Genomic DNA, 14,518 nt, shown 5'->3' on the forward strand with positions numbered 1-14,518 from the left:
TAAGCGAACAAAGGGCAAGTGAACAGGTGGACTGGATGGACCTCTTGCTCTACTAGATGGTCAATGCGAGTCTAGATGGGGCTCTCAGGTAGCCACACCTCTTGTCGCCCAAAAAGGACCTAGTGACCCTTCCATCTGCAGAATTTGCCTGGTAGGGGTTCACATAAGATAAAATCAGTTCCTTCTAATTGCCCGTTCCTAGGTAGAGATATAGGACCTCTCATAACACCCCCACTAGTAACAGGTGTGCATCACCTCCCTATGTGGAGAAGGTGGTACGGAGATGGAGTGAACCAGGCGGGAGCCGTGTGAGCATGTGAAAGGGACACGAGGGTGGTCTCATTGGGCATGGATATGTAAGGGGTAGTGCAGCATCACTCATCTATCCTGGATCAAAAATCTGGAGAGCACCCCAGTGTTGGGTACCTACTCTGGTACGGAGATGGAGTGAACCAGGCGGGAGCCGTGTGAGCATGTGAAAGGGACACGAGGGTGGTCTCATTGGGCATGGATATGTAAGGGGTAGTGCAGCATCACTCATCTATCCTGGATCAAAAATCTGGAGAGCACCCCAGTGTTGGGTACCTACTCTGTGCCTGTTGTTGGGTTGTTAAAGTGTTCCCAGATGTCCTCAAAGAGACCAGATAAATGACCAGTTCACATTACACAACCCTAGAAAACTCAGACAGTTATTCGAAAAGTATTGGGGTGGACAGTGTCCTCCAGTGGTGCAGTATGCACACTTATTGCCAGTGCCCTCACCAACCATCTCTGAGAGTATTTACTAGGTGCCACGCAGTTGTCCATATCATCAAGGACAGCAAGCCGGATTGAAGGTGTAAACTGAAGATCCGATGCCATCCCTAGTACAGACCATACAGACTAATACACAGTTAGAGCAGTGCAGCTCCTTAAGATGTGTAGTAGGTCACAGTGTCTCATACCACAGCACCAACAGGCATCAGAGGGTGAGAGCCCTTCCTCATGGAGTCTCAGGTGGGTCCGGTACCAGTTATGGAAAGAATTACAATAGACAAACCTCAGCTAGGCCTCATGGAGAATCGTATCATGAGTTCCCAGGAGGTCAGCCCAAGCCTCTGGAGTATGCTCTAAATGTGAGTGGGGTTTCTAATATGCTCTAGAAAGCGATCTTGTGGGGATTTAAAGAAATAACTACTGCAAAGACGACTAGATTTTCTCACAAACCATTACAGAATAAGTATATACATTTCAACAACTATTTAACCAAGTAAGTAAAACTTATATTTACATTAAAACGTAATTTTTATTAGTTGTTATTAAACGTAAAATTGTTAAATAGCAAATAATGAATAAAATAATTTCCAACTTCTATCTTTTGACATAGACTACCTAAAAGAAAACCCAACATCTTGAAACAGCGACAAACAACCTGAAAATAACTATTAAACACTATCAAAAAGATACGAAAGTAAGTGTACATTAGGGTTTAGGGGTGGGTAAGGGTAGAGGCTGGTGAGGGTTTTTTAGGGTTTGGAGTGGGTAAGGGAATAGGGAAGTAAGGGTGTTTTTAGGATTTAGGGATGGGTAAAGTTATAGTTTTGTAAAGGTGTTTTAGGGTAAGGAGTGGTTAAGGGGCTGGTAAAGGTGTTTTTAGGGATTGGGGTTGGGAAGGGCATAGTGTAAGGTTACATACAAGGGGGTGAAGGTGGTATGATGTTCCCCGAAAAAAAGAAAATATTAATTTTTATAATACATTAAAAAGTAGGGGATGTGGGGATAGCCCCCATTTTTGAAAATATTTTAATGTATAATAAGAGAAAGTGGGGTTTGGGTGGTCTACTCCAATAAAATAAAATAAAATTCTGAAATATTAATCTCTCTTTTAGCCAAAAATAATTGGGCCATCAAACTCTGCACCCAATAGCTCTGAACCAAAGAAACTAGACCCAGAGTCTAATGTGAGGCTGTAGGAATTGTGTGACAGATCCTTCGACGGTCCGAGCTCCGGCCTTGGTCTGAGGCGGTTGTACTGTTGCACACCCATCACCGTCACCGACGCACCAGTGTCTATCACAGCGTTCACCTCCGATCCAGCTATCAATATGTCACAGCGTGGCTGAGGTCGCCGGGTGCTTTTGAGGGCTCTGGTGAATGACACAAGGTACGTTTCTTCCTCATCGTCGGACTCAGTGTCTGAGTCTGGGTACTCCCTGGCTTGTTCTTTCCTGGGCCGTGGCTGCGACGATAGTGACGTGTGTGACAGTTGCCGTACCAGCTTCCTCACTGGCTTGTCTCGCTTGTGGCTGCTCCGCTGCGTCTTCCTGCGACAGACCGACGTGAAATGGTTGTCGATGCCACAGTTGGTGCATGTTTTCCCTCGAGCCGGGCATGCTTTGAGGGGGTGTTCGTCGTATCCGCAGTACCCACATTGCTTGGCTTGATCGGGGGCCCGCCGATCGCGGGGCTTTGGCGGCCGTTCTTTTCTCCGGACTGCGTCCGCTTTCTCCACTTTCACCTCCATGGTACTGGCAGCTCCTTTCACTAGGGCCAGATCCATTTCCTCTGTGCGTGCCTCTGACAGGTCGTGAGTCCAGGCCAGGACGAGGATGTTGTTCATCGCGATGTTGGGCTTGCGAAGTATCATGCCTCGTAGCGTCTTACTCCTGATCCCCAAGATCAGTTGCGCCCTAATTTCCTCTTTAGCCCGGTCTCCGACCAGGTGCGTGTCTGCGAGAACCCTCGGCCTCGCGTGGAACGCGTCAACCGACTCTCCTTCGCGCTGTTTCGCTTGGCGAAGTTTGAAGTGCTCGTAATCAGGGTTGACTTGGGGGTCAAAATGTGCGTTCAAGGCCGCAACCACCGCTTCATAGTCCGTCGGGGGACCCGTGTCGGGCAGGTGCTTGAACAGAAGGTAAATCTCTTCTCCTGCGTAGTGAAGTAGTAGGGAGCGTTTCACTGCTCCGTCCGTCTCTCTGGACCCAACGAAGTAGTTTTCCAGCCGCCCCAGCCATGTCTGCCACCGCGGAGCCGCGGTCGTGGGGTCTGCGGCTTCGCTAAAAGGAGGCAGCACTCCTGAAGCGGGGTGATGGAGCAGCGCCCCCGCAGGGCCGGGCATCTCATCATCGCCCATGGCGGTGTCGAAACCACCGACGTGTGAACAGGGGTCGCCGTGCACTCACTTGATCAGTCGGTCGCCGCACGTGGGCAGGTGCAGCGCGCTGCGCCGTCAGGCGAGGCCTCCTTGGCTGTGCAGCCGGTAGCAGGAGTTCCTGGGGTTCAGTAGTCACCCCTCGTCGCCAGTGTGGTGTTCTAACTCCCTGACCTCTGCCTAGGAAGGGTAGGGCCCTGGGTCAGCCCCCTTGTGGTCTGGGGAGTCAGGGGGGCCTAGCGTGCGCGCAGCGCAATGAACACACTACACTTCGTTATTCAGTTGGGCGCGAACTAACTCGTTCGCCCGCCCGTTTATTATTTATATACGCGCTCACGTCTCCGACGTGAGCGCAACCTACGCGTGTCCTGCAGCGCTCTAGCTGAAACTCTAGAGCGCTAACTGTAACAACGGGGATGCACAGGCAGGGCTGTAGAGTTAGAGTAGATATATTGGCCCGAACCGTGCTTGCCACCCGGCTCATTCACAGAACCAGCTAAAACCCAGTGGACAAGACACACAGGAAATGGCGCATATGTCATATTAAGGGCACTTAAAGTGAGCTCAACATGTACAGTTATATATAGTTCCCTCAGAGTAACGTCTGAGCCTAAAAATGACATGAGCCTCAGCCCTTGCCTCCGTTTCCAATTTGTTATTTCCAAGAGGTAAATCTAGCGCAGTTGAGGTGTCACACCTCAGGCGCTGCCAGCGCCCATCACTGCTTTGCAAAGGGGGTAATTAGCCATCTTGTGATCAGCCAGACAGCTGCTGTATTTCAGAACTCAACCAGGTCGATGGATGGGGCAAGTGCTAGCTCGGCTCTCACACACTCTACCTTCCTCACTGTGCATCCCATGCTGCCAGGAGGTGCAGATTTACCAGATGCCTGACACCCCTGTCCGCCCCATCTTTCACTTTGTCCTCTGCCTCCTGTCCCTCCTTTGTGTCATCCTGTCTGGTTATTCTGCACCCGGTTCCCTCCTAGTGATATCCTCTCATCTACCTTACCCTTGTCCTTCTACGCCCTGCTCCTGCCTAGCGTCACCCTTCTCTCCATCATTCTTCAGTTCCTCCTGCATCCCTCTCTGTCTCCAGCCATTCTCTTCCCCTCTTCCTTCCTACTCTTTCCTGACACCTTGCCACCCATCCTCTGCCCCTCTGCATCTTTATCTCCATCACTCGTCCCACCTTCCCTCCATTCCTCCCTCCATATTTCAGCAGTCTCCTATAGGCCACTACACACTGCTAGGTATGGGTAGGATTAACCCACCTCTCCCATCCTTTGCCCCTTCTTCTAAAGTGGGTTTACCCTATGGGTTGACCCGAGAGGGACAACAGGTAGTGTCCCGTGTGTGTCATTCCCAGGGGAAGGAATCAGATGGCAGGTGCAGCGGATGCTTACAAGCCAGACAACCCCTGAGTCACAGTATTGGTCCCCTGCTTCTCAGTCATCACCCACACAGGGCGGAAATTTCCTGCCCAACCATCCCTGTGCTTTGGTAGGCCTTGTAGGTGTTACTTCAAAGTAGGTAAGACAAAGATGATGGACAAGTCTTAGAAATCTACGGCTACGTTAATATTGGTCTAAAATGACTTTGATGTGGGATTGGGGCTGGTGGGGTGAAGGGTGGTCCAAAGTCGGTCTTTAACTTCCAGGTCTAGCCTTGGGCTCTTTATTTGTGGGGAGGGGTTGAGCATGCTTCTTCGTGGGTGTTTCTCCCTGGTGAGTAGCTGAGTGTTTTAAATTCCCAGCTGTGCTTATATGTGCAGAACTACTGTCTTTTTCCACATGTTGTTAATAAGTGATCAAGCACCACTAAAGGTTATCATTTTCATGCTGTTAATAACGTCAATCATAAAACTTATTAAAATTGTGTACACCTAATTTATCAGGCTGATGTTAAAGCTGGCAAACTCCTTTCCCTTGTTGATCATTGGTCAATGTCGTCTAATGTTGTTAAATGAACTTGTCTTCAACAATGTAAGGCGTTCTGTATGTTATCAGTGTTGGATTCTGTCAATATAGCATATCATGAGCCCTGTCTTTGGTATGACAAGTTGTACGCACCCTACTGGTCGTCCTGTTCAAGTTTAAGCTAATAATTGTTTTTACTCCCAAATATTACCGGGGATGTGTAGGTGCAATTCCCAACCAAGTGACAGGTGGCATGATATGGCTCAAGTGTGTAAAGGGAAAACATAACAGTAGGGAATCCAGCAAGCCTAGTTGGACGGGCAATAAAGTACTCTCCAACAGGGGACATGTTGGACTTGGCCCTTTTTCCCTGAATTTTTTCGTTTTTTAATGCATGTTAGATCAAATAACCAGTGTTAAGGTGCAGGTGCTCCCTTCTCCCAAGATGGCTGCCACAGGCCCCTGCTACTGCAGCGTTGTCTTTCTAGTAGCACCCTAGCTGCCAGGAGCTGGCTGGAACCCCACAACAATGTTGCAACACCAGCCCGCCTTTTTTGTCCCATAGGTAGAATGGGGAAGCTCCTGGAATGTGCTGGAACCTTCTAGAAGGGAGATGGGGTTTTTACTTTTGCTGCCTTGGATAGAGGTCACCTGACCTAGGGCTACTTAACAGAGGGAGGGAACATTTTCTAGTCAGTTGGCCAGTTGGGGTAAAGCAGACCTGGAGAATCCACGCAGGAGTTCTAGGCGGTAGGGCCTAGCCAGGGACTTATGCCTCTGAAAGTGACAGGACTTAGGTACTGCCTTTTAAGTGAGTGAGGGATCCTGTACAGCCCACTGATCTAGCCCAGTGGTCGGAGGACCCAGGGGCCATCTGCCAAATCTGACTAGGAAGGAACTAGTCACCAACTCAATCCCTACCCCCAAGAAACAGAACCCCTAAGGGCGCCAGAGACATCTGCGCCAGTAAGAAGGCTGAAACTAAATGCTAGAACTGCATGCTGAAACTGAATGCTGAAACTAAATGCTAGAACTGCATGCTGAAACTGAATGCTGAAACAAAACACTGGAGCTTCATGCTGAAACTGAATGCTGAAACCTGATGCTGAAGCTCCCTAGTGAAACCTAAGTTGAAAGTGACTGCTGGACTGCTGGGGATCAACCAGGTACTAGCGCTGTGACCCCTGCACTCCCCGACCTTGCCTGGGATCCCCCGAGTCAGTCCCGCATCGGGCGCGGAGCACTGAGCCCGCCGTCGCCCCTGCTTAACTTGTCACCCCCCCCCCCCCTGGTGCGGGGACCTGAAGCGTGCTCACCGCCGCGGCCTGGAGGCCTGAAGTGTGCCCCATCATCGAGTTGGGGCCCGCGGAGAAGCCCGGGGCCCCGTCGCTGCCGTCGCAGCTGCTGTCGGAGGCGTGAGAGGCTGTGACCTGTCCCCCGGCTGCTGAGCGCATTGATTGCGGGGCCCGGAGCCGTGACGGATGCTGCTGCAGTGAAGAACCCCCAGGACGCCGAGATCGAGGTAACCCCTGGGGGCTGGGAGGTAGCATGGCCGTGCGGAGGCCTGGGACTCACCCCCCTGCTCCCCGGGAGGCTGGTGGAAGACCCGGTGCGCCCCCTGTCGATCAGGAGCGGCACCGCACTCCGAGACTCTGGTTCCCCTCCGTGGGATTCCCCCCTGGCATCGGAGACTCTGATTCCCCTCCGTGGGATTGCCCCCCTTGCTGCTAGACTGCAGCGTACAAGGGGACCAAGGGCTTAAGGCCTGATTATTACGAGTAGCGCTGTATTCTGAAGTTCTGCTCTGAAGTGCTTGATGCTTAATTATTACGAGTAGCGCTGTATTCTGAAGTTCTGCTCTGAAGTGCTTAATGCTTAATTATTACGAGTAGCGCTGTATTCTGAAGTTCTGCTCTGAAGTGCTTGATGCTTAATTATTACGAGTAGCGCTGTATTCTGAAGTTCTGCTTTGAAGTGCTTGATGCTTAATTATTACGAGTAGCGCTGTATTCTTAAGGTCTGCTCTGAAGTGCCTCATGTTTGTTTATTACGAGTAGCGCTGTGTTCTCACTTCCTACTCTGAAGTGCTTAGTGCCTGGTTATTACGAGTATCGCTGAGTCCTCAAGTTCTGCGCGTAAGCGCTAGTAGTCTCCCATGGGTGTCGCTATGTTTTCCAGCCCTATTTTAAAGCGCTGATAATCGCTAGATACCGCGCAAGGTACCCACGGCAGATTGAAACGCTAGTGGTGGGAGGGGCGCAGCGCGCTGGTTAACCGCTGTGTTCGCCGTTCCCCCAGGTTCGCCAGGTATTGCCAATGGAACTATGATGAGTTGCTGATGAATCTGACACTAATGTTTTCAGGTACTGCCTAGGGCACAATAATGAAATGCTGGTGAATCTACTGTTAATGTATTCAAGTAATGCCCATTGACATCTCATGAACTGCGTTTGCATCTAACTGCTTAGATAAACTTGTTTGCTTTTCATTGAACCTACTGTGTGGCGTCCATTATTGTGTGCGTTTCCGGCTTCAGGGGGATGAGTGTGCTGTATGGTCGCTTTACACTTAAGCCTTCGGGTGCCCAACCGCTAGAGTCACGTTACCCCCTTAGGGCCCGGTGACCCCAGGTCTTACATTGGTGGCGAGCGGTGGGATTAGGACCTGTGACCATACAGCACCCTCCCGTGAAGCGGAGGGAGCCACAATTAAACGCCTATTGTATTTAAGCTGTGCAACTGTTTATTACTGCACTGATTGCATTCCACTGTCCAGACTGAGGGTGTAAAATCCTGGTTAGCTTGCAACTGTCACCCGTATCCTAGAATTTTTCTTCCTTGATATCTAGGTCCCCACCTGTCACGATGGAGTTCCGGTTAGCCGACCTCGAGGGGTACACTGTAAGGCAGCTGAGAGAATTCGGGCAGGGGATGGGGGTGCCTGGGGGTGCGGAGGGCCAAAGGACCGGAACTTCGTACCGCCTTAAGGGCATGGGTAGAGGCCCACCCAGAGTGGAGAGAGGATGAGGGACAGGAGGCGCCAGATGCACCTCAGGAGGAGAGCGCCCAGGAAGTACTAGACATACTAAATGTAGATGTGTCTGAAAATGTGCCCCCAGGGAGACGTTCTGGGGCCAGCAGTAGGACAGGGTCTAGGAGGAGCGCGTCTCCAGAGTATGAGGACAGGAGGGAGGAGAGGCAGTTAAAGTGGGAGCTGGCCAAGTTGGAACAAGAGAGAGAAAGGGAGAGAGACAACAAGAGATGGGCAATGGAAGAAAAGAAGCTGGCACACGAGCTTCAGCTGAAGGAGTTGGAGCTGCGCGCCCTCCAGTTAAAGGCGTCCAATAAGGACAATGGTGGCAGCGTACCAAAAGATCCTCAGGAGTCAAAATTCTATTTACCCAAGGATGATATCGTCAGGGTGTCTGAGGAGGCATTGGGGAGTGACCCTGAAGGGGGTGGTGCAGGAATCTTCCAACCCAGCGAGGTGGGAGAGGTGGCGAATAGCCCAGCTAGGTCCCCGGGAAGAGAGAGGGTTGTAGGGCCTCACGTCCTATCCATCGGAAGGAGTGAGACGGGGAGGTGTCCCGAGGTGCCCCAACCGCAGTCTCAGGGCCTGGAGAGTTCCATAAGGGAGTCCCAGGTTAGGAGCCTAGGCTGTCCTGATGTGCCGCCCGGTGAGGGGGAGCCCCTAGTGTCAGGAGGACCCGGGGCGACTGTAATCCGAGCTCCTGAGGTTCTGGGGTCGGCCCAGCCGCAGGGTTTAGATCCTGGGCTGGGATGCCAGGTTCAGGGGTTGCCTGACCTGGCGGGTGGGGCATCTGTAAACAGTGTCCCCCCAGGATTGTCTTCCAGGGGTACTTTTCCAGGTGGGAAGGTGCGGAACTCTGGGAGGGGGTGCAGGGGGAGGGTGAACTTGCCCCTGGCACCGGTGCAGCCTAAGGGTTTAGACGCTAGGCTGGGGAACCAGTTGAGGGGTCAAGGCCCTGGACTGGGGAGAGAGTGGTGGTCTGAGGGTGCCTCGCATGGGAGTAGGGTGAGGAACCCCAGAAGGAAGAGGAGGGGAGTGGTCAATGGGCACTACAGGCCTGGGGTTACTGCCCCCCACTCTGCGAAACCACAAGGGCCAGAGACATCTGGATGGCCCAGGGGCCGGTCCTGCCCACAACCAGCTAGGGAGCCCCAGTGGGGTGGCTTCGTTGGTCCAGGGAGGTTTGAGAGGGAACCATCGGGTTCCAGAGTGGAGGAGAACCTGCGGGTGCTCCTGCAGTTGCGGGCCTGCGTCCACCTTTTCTCGCCCCAAGCAGGGAAGCCCATCAAGGCATTGATCGGTCTACCCTGGCTTTTGGCTGGAAGGGGGTTGTGTTGGACTTGGCCCTTTTTCCCTGAATTTTTTCGTTTTTTAATGCATGTTAGATCAAATAACCAGTGTTAAGGTGCAGGTGCTCCTTTCTCCCAAGATGGCTTCCACTGGCCCCTGCTACTGCAAGGTGGTCTTTCTAGTAGCACCCTAGCTGCCAGGAGCTGGCTGGAACCCCACAACAATGTTGCAACACCAGCCCGCCTTTTTTGTCCCATAGGTAGAATGGGGAAGCTCCTGGAATGTGCTGGAACCTTCTAAAAGGGAGGTGGGGTTTTTACTTTTGCCGCCTTGGATAGAGGTCACCTGACCTAGGGCTACTTAACAGAGGAAGGGAACATTTTCTAGTCAGTTGGCCAGTTAGGGTAAAGCAGACCTGGAGAATCCACGCAGGAGTTTTAGGCGGTAGGGCCTAGCCAGGGACTTATGCCTCTGAAAGTGACAGGACTTAGGTACTGCCTTTTAAGTGAGTGAGGGATCCTGTACAGCCCACTGATCTAGCCCAGCGGTAGGAGGACCCAGGGACCATCTGCCAAATCTGACTAGGAAGGAACTAGTCACCAACTCAATCCCTACCCCCAAGAAACAGAACCCCTAAGGGTGCCAGTGACATCTGCGCCAGTAAGAAGGCTGAAACTAAATGCTAGAACTGCATGCTGAAACTGAATGCTGAAACTAAATGCTAGAACTGCATGCTGAAACTGAATGCTGAAACCAAACGCTGGAACTTCATGCTGAAACTGAATGCTGAAACCTAATCCTGAAGCTCCCTAGTGAAACCTAAGTTGAAAGTGACTGCTGGACTGCTGGGGATCAACCAGGTACTAGCGCTGTGACCCCTGCGCTCCCCGACCTTGCCTGGGATCCCCCGAGTCAGTCCCGCATCGGGCGCGGAGCACTGAGCCCGCCGTCGCCCCTGCTTAACTTGTCACCCCCCCCTGGTGCGGGGACCTGAAGCGTGCTCACCGCCGCGGCCTGGAGGCCTGAAGTGAGCCCCATCATCGAGTTGGGGCCCGCGGAGAAGCCCGGGGCCCCGTCGCTGCCGCTGTCGGAGACGTGAGAGGCTGTGACCTGTCCCCCGGCTGCTGAGCGCGTTGATTGCGGTGCCCGGAGCCGTGACGGACGCCGCTGCAGTGAAGATCCCCCAAGGACGCCGAGATCGAGGTAACCCCTGGGGGCTGGGAGGTAGCATGGCCGTGCGGAGGCCTGGGACTCACCCCCCTGCTCCCCGGGAGGCTGGTGGAAGACCCGGTGCGCCCCCCTGTCGATCGGGAGCGGCACCGCACTCCGAGACTCTGGTTCCCCTCCGTGGGATTCCCCCCTGGCATCGGAGACTCTGATTCCCCTCCGTGGGATTGCCCCCCTTGCTGCTAGACTGTCGCATACAAGGGGACCAAGGGCTTAAGGCCTGATTATTAAGAGTAGCGCTGTATTCTGAAGTTCTGCTCTGAAGTGCTTGATGCTTAATTATTACGAGTAGCGCTGTATTCTGAAGTTCTGCTCTGAAGTGCTTGATGCTTAATTATTACAAGTAGCGCTGTATTCTGAAGTTCTGCTCTGAAGTGCTTGATGCTTAATTATTACGAGTAGCGCTGTATTCTTAAGGTCTGCTCTGAAGTGCCTCATGTTTGTTTATTACGAGTAGCGCTGTGTTCTCACGTCCTACTCTGAAGTGCTTAGTGCCTGGTTATTACGAGTAGCGCTGAGTCCTCAAGTTCTGCGCGTAAGCGCTAGTAGTCTCCCATGGGTGTCGCTATGTTTTCCAGCCCTATTTTAAAGCGCTGATAATCGCTAGATACCGCGCAAGGTACCCACGGCGGATTGAAACGCTAGTGGTGGGAGGGGCGCAGCGCGCTGGTTAACCGCTGTGTTCGCCGTTCCCCCAGGTTCGCCAGGTATTGCCAATGGAACTATGATGAGTTGCTGATTAATCTGACGCTAATGTATTCAGGTACTGCATGGTGCATCATAATGAATTGCTGGTGAATCTGACACTAATGTATTCAGGTACTGCCTAGGGCACAATAATGAAATGCTGGTGAATCTACTGTTAATGTATTCAAGTAATGCCCATTGCCATCTCATGAACTGCGTTTGCATCTAACTGCTTAGATAAACTTGTTTGATTTTCATTGAACCTACTGTGTGGCGTCCATTATTGTGTGCGTTTCGGGCTTCAGGGGGATGGGTGTGCTGTATGGTCACTTTACACTTAAGCCTTTGGGTGCCCAACCGCTTGAGTCACGTTACCCCCTTAGGGCCCGGTGACCCCAGGTCTTACAGGACATATGCCCAAACTATTGCTTCCCATTTTCAGGCAGTGCCCTCTGTGGCTAACTTGTACCACCTATGGTTTTGTTGTATCCAGTTATGTCATGCCTCCAAGTTATGTGTGTGTGGGGGGTATTAAGTATATTATTGAAAGCATGCACTTGGAACGGACATCTCTTCTCTCACTACAACTGCGACTACACTGACCTGCAACACTTACTTTCTTTGTGACCCCATCTGCTGCCTTTCATGGTATTCCCTCATTATGGCTCAATTCTAAGATGGGCAGCACCAGGCTGACAAAACTTTGTTTTGGAGAATTGCCATACTGCCAACATGCCTTTCCAGGAAACTCAATTATGAAATGATTTTCGCGGTAAACACCACTTCTTAGAATTCTTAAAACAATAGGAATATAGTCTAATAAGAAGGAGGGGATGTTAAAAAAGGGCCCTGATAGTCTTGATTTTGTGTCTACCACAAACTCGAAAGAACAGAGAAGCACATCGATGGAAAATCAACAAAAAAGCTAGAGTAAAGATGGAAAACGGCAGGGGTGCTAGCAAAAACACAGCAGGATAGGGGAGAGGGCCACACCACCCTTGTCTAACCTGGAAAAACTAGGAGGAGGCTATTTGGAACATGGGGTGAAACTTCGTGCCAGAAAATTAGGCGGTGGAAAGGAAGGGGGGGCGACCAGGAATGAGGATTTTAGAAAGATCCCCAGGAAATAAAAGGGGAAAGAGTATTAAGGTGATAAGTCAACCTAGATAAAAGTGATATTTTTTTAATCTAGAAGGGCATTTGCGAGGTTCGTTTTATCAGCATGATGAACGCAATTCTAAGTAAAAAACTCGCCAAAAGAAGTTCATTGATAAAGACTCATGGAAACAGGCTTTGCCATGTTCCACGAATTGGCATAGAACCGTCTTTTATATATGATCTTTCCCCCCTATAAACCAAGATGGTTGTCCTCTCCCTGGCACACAATGCTAGGAATACTCTAGCATTGTCTGTCCCTTACCACACTGTCCCTCGTCGGGCATTTTAACCATAGCATGGAGTCCACATGTCAGTCCTACACTGTGTGTGCTACAGGCCTTTCCTGCACTCTTCTCCATGTACACACTTGCCATGGCATTGCTCTTTCAACCACTCTCTCTCTCTGCTTAGCTTCCCCCTCACTCTCTTGGCACCATTCCTAGTTCTCTTGCCCTATCTGTAACTCTACATGCGACATGTCACGTGAATCCTAGCCTGACATCCTACGTTTTCTCTCACCCTTCCTTCTCCTCCTATGCTCCCTTCAGAGTACCCTCGTTAAAAGTGATTTGATACGCATGCATATCTCTCTATTTTATTCTGGAGTTATCTTTCCTTTTTTCCTTTCTCTGCCCCTTGCCTTTCTGGCCATCTTTAGTTTGCTCTCTGTTGTTTTCTACACTCTCTAAGACATGGGTACTCGCAAACATCTGCCCAGGGGCCACAAAATATGGTCTGTGGTGTGACCAAGGGCGGCACTGATGAAAGCAGGATGGCGGTATGGGATGTGGGTGGATCAGGGATTGTGTAAGGTGGTCATAGGGGAAGCAAAGCATGTACATCTAGTGGCTGAATTGCACAATATGAAGCCAGAAAACCAAAGATCAAACCCCAGCTTTCCCCTTGACTAAACTGTGTGATACTAGGCAATTTGTTTTTCCACTTTGCCTCCTTTTTCTTCAATATAGCATATAGAAGGACCTCAAAATACATGAGTTCAGAATGTGCACTGTACAATACTTTCTCCTGTGTTTGATTATCATGTTGTCCAAGTATATTAGCTACCTAGGCCACCCATAGGGTGCACATGACAACTGACTTGCCTCTTGGGGGAATATTTACAATAAAATGTCAGAGCTACACCAAATTTGGCAGCGCTCTACTCCGACATTTTGAGAACACAGGGATATGCGGTATTCACAAGAATATGGTGCACCCCTGTGTTTCCCCTAGCACTGGCGCAAAAAAAACCTGCCTAGCACCAGTGCAGGCACCCTGCCGCCATGTTGCAAGGGTGCTTGCACTGCAGGGACAATTGTTTATGAGCAGGAAGGGACACCTTCCTGCAAATAAACAATCAATATTGGCGAGTTGCCCCTTCTATGTGTGCTGCAGAATGCAACACAAATGGAAAAAACTAAAAACTAGGAGAAATTAATAATTTTCCTCGTATCGCCATTATAACGCCTGGTATTTCATGACGTTAGTTTTTGGTGCTGCCTCAGCCTTGCAAATCTCGGGCAGCGTCAAAAAACAACGGATGTTGCAGTGGAACGCCCAGAGCAACACCCATTGCAAGCCCCTTTTGCACAGCGCGCTGTGGTGGAAAGGGGCATATTTAAAAGTTGGTGTTAAGCCACACAAACTGGCTTAGAGCCACCTTGTAAATATGGAAAATGACGCTGCGCCACAGGAGTGTCAAAAAAAGTGATGCTCCGGTGGAGGTGCGGGCTTGTAAATATGCTCATTAGTTCACTATTGGCATTATTGTTAGGGTGGGCTGAAGAAACATGAATGTTTCAAAGCTATCACTTAAAATTATACCTCTCAATGCTGAGGTATGGTAAAACGCTTCTGCATCTTAATGGTTACACCTTTATTTAAATTTATCATAAAACTGTTATATTTGTACACATTTGTCGCAAGATGTTTTTAAATTTTTATTTATTTTAATTTTTTTATTTTAAGAGTTTTATATATTTTAATAGAAGTGTTCCTAAAGTTAAGTGGTGCAGGAAACCACCTTAGTTACTTCGTAACTTCAGTTAACCTGCATCTCAATGCTTGCCCGTTTATTT

The 14,518-nt window shown here is 50.5% G+C and overlaps 1 protein-coding gene and 1 long non-coding RNA gene across 6 annotated transcripts in view; one reads left to right on the forward strand and one right to left on the reverse strand.

Annotated features, from left to right (window-relative positions):
* Positions 1 to 14,518, reverse strand: part of LOC146870586 (copine-8-like) — a 1,950,277-nt gene that overhangs the window by 1,121,031 nt on the left and 814,728 nt on the right. The window lies entirely within an intron of this gene.
* Positions 1 to 14,518, forward strand: part of LOC146870589 (uncharacterized) — a 449,760-nt gene that overhangs the window by 67,559 nt on the left and 367,683 nt on the right. For all 5 annotated transcript variants that reach the window (XR_014978460.1, XR_014978470.1, XR_014978467.1 and 2 more), the window contains one exon: positions 1,367 to 1,450. This is a non-coding gene — a long non-coding RNA (uncharacterized LOC146870589). The remainder of the gene's footprint in view (positions 1 to 1,366; positions 1,451 to 14,518) is intronic.

Source organism: Triturus cristatus, chromosome 1_1 (genome assembly GCF_964204655.1).
Source record: "Triturus cristatus chromosome 1_1, aTriCri1.1, whole genome shotgun sequence".
Classification (NCBI taxonomy): Eukaryota; Metazoa; Chordata; class Amphibia; order Caudata; family Salamandridae; genus Triturus; species Triturus cristatus.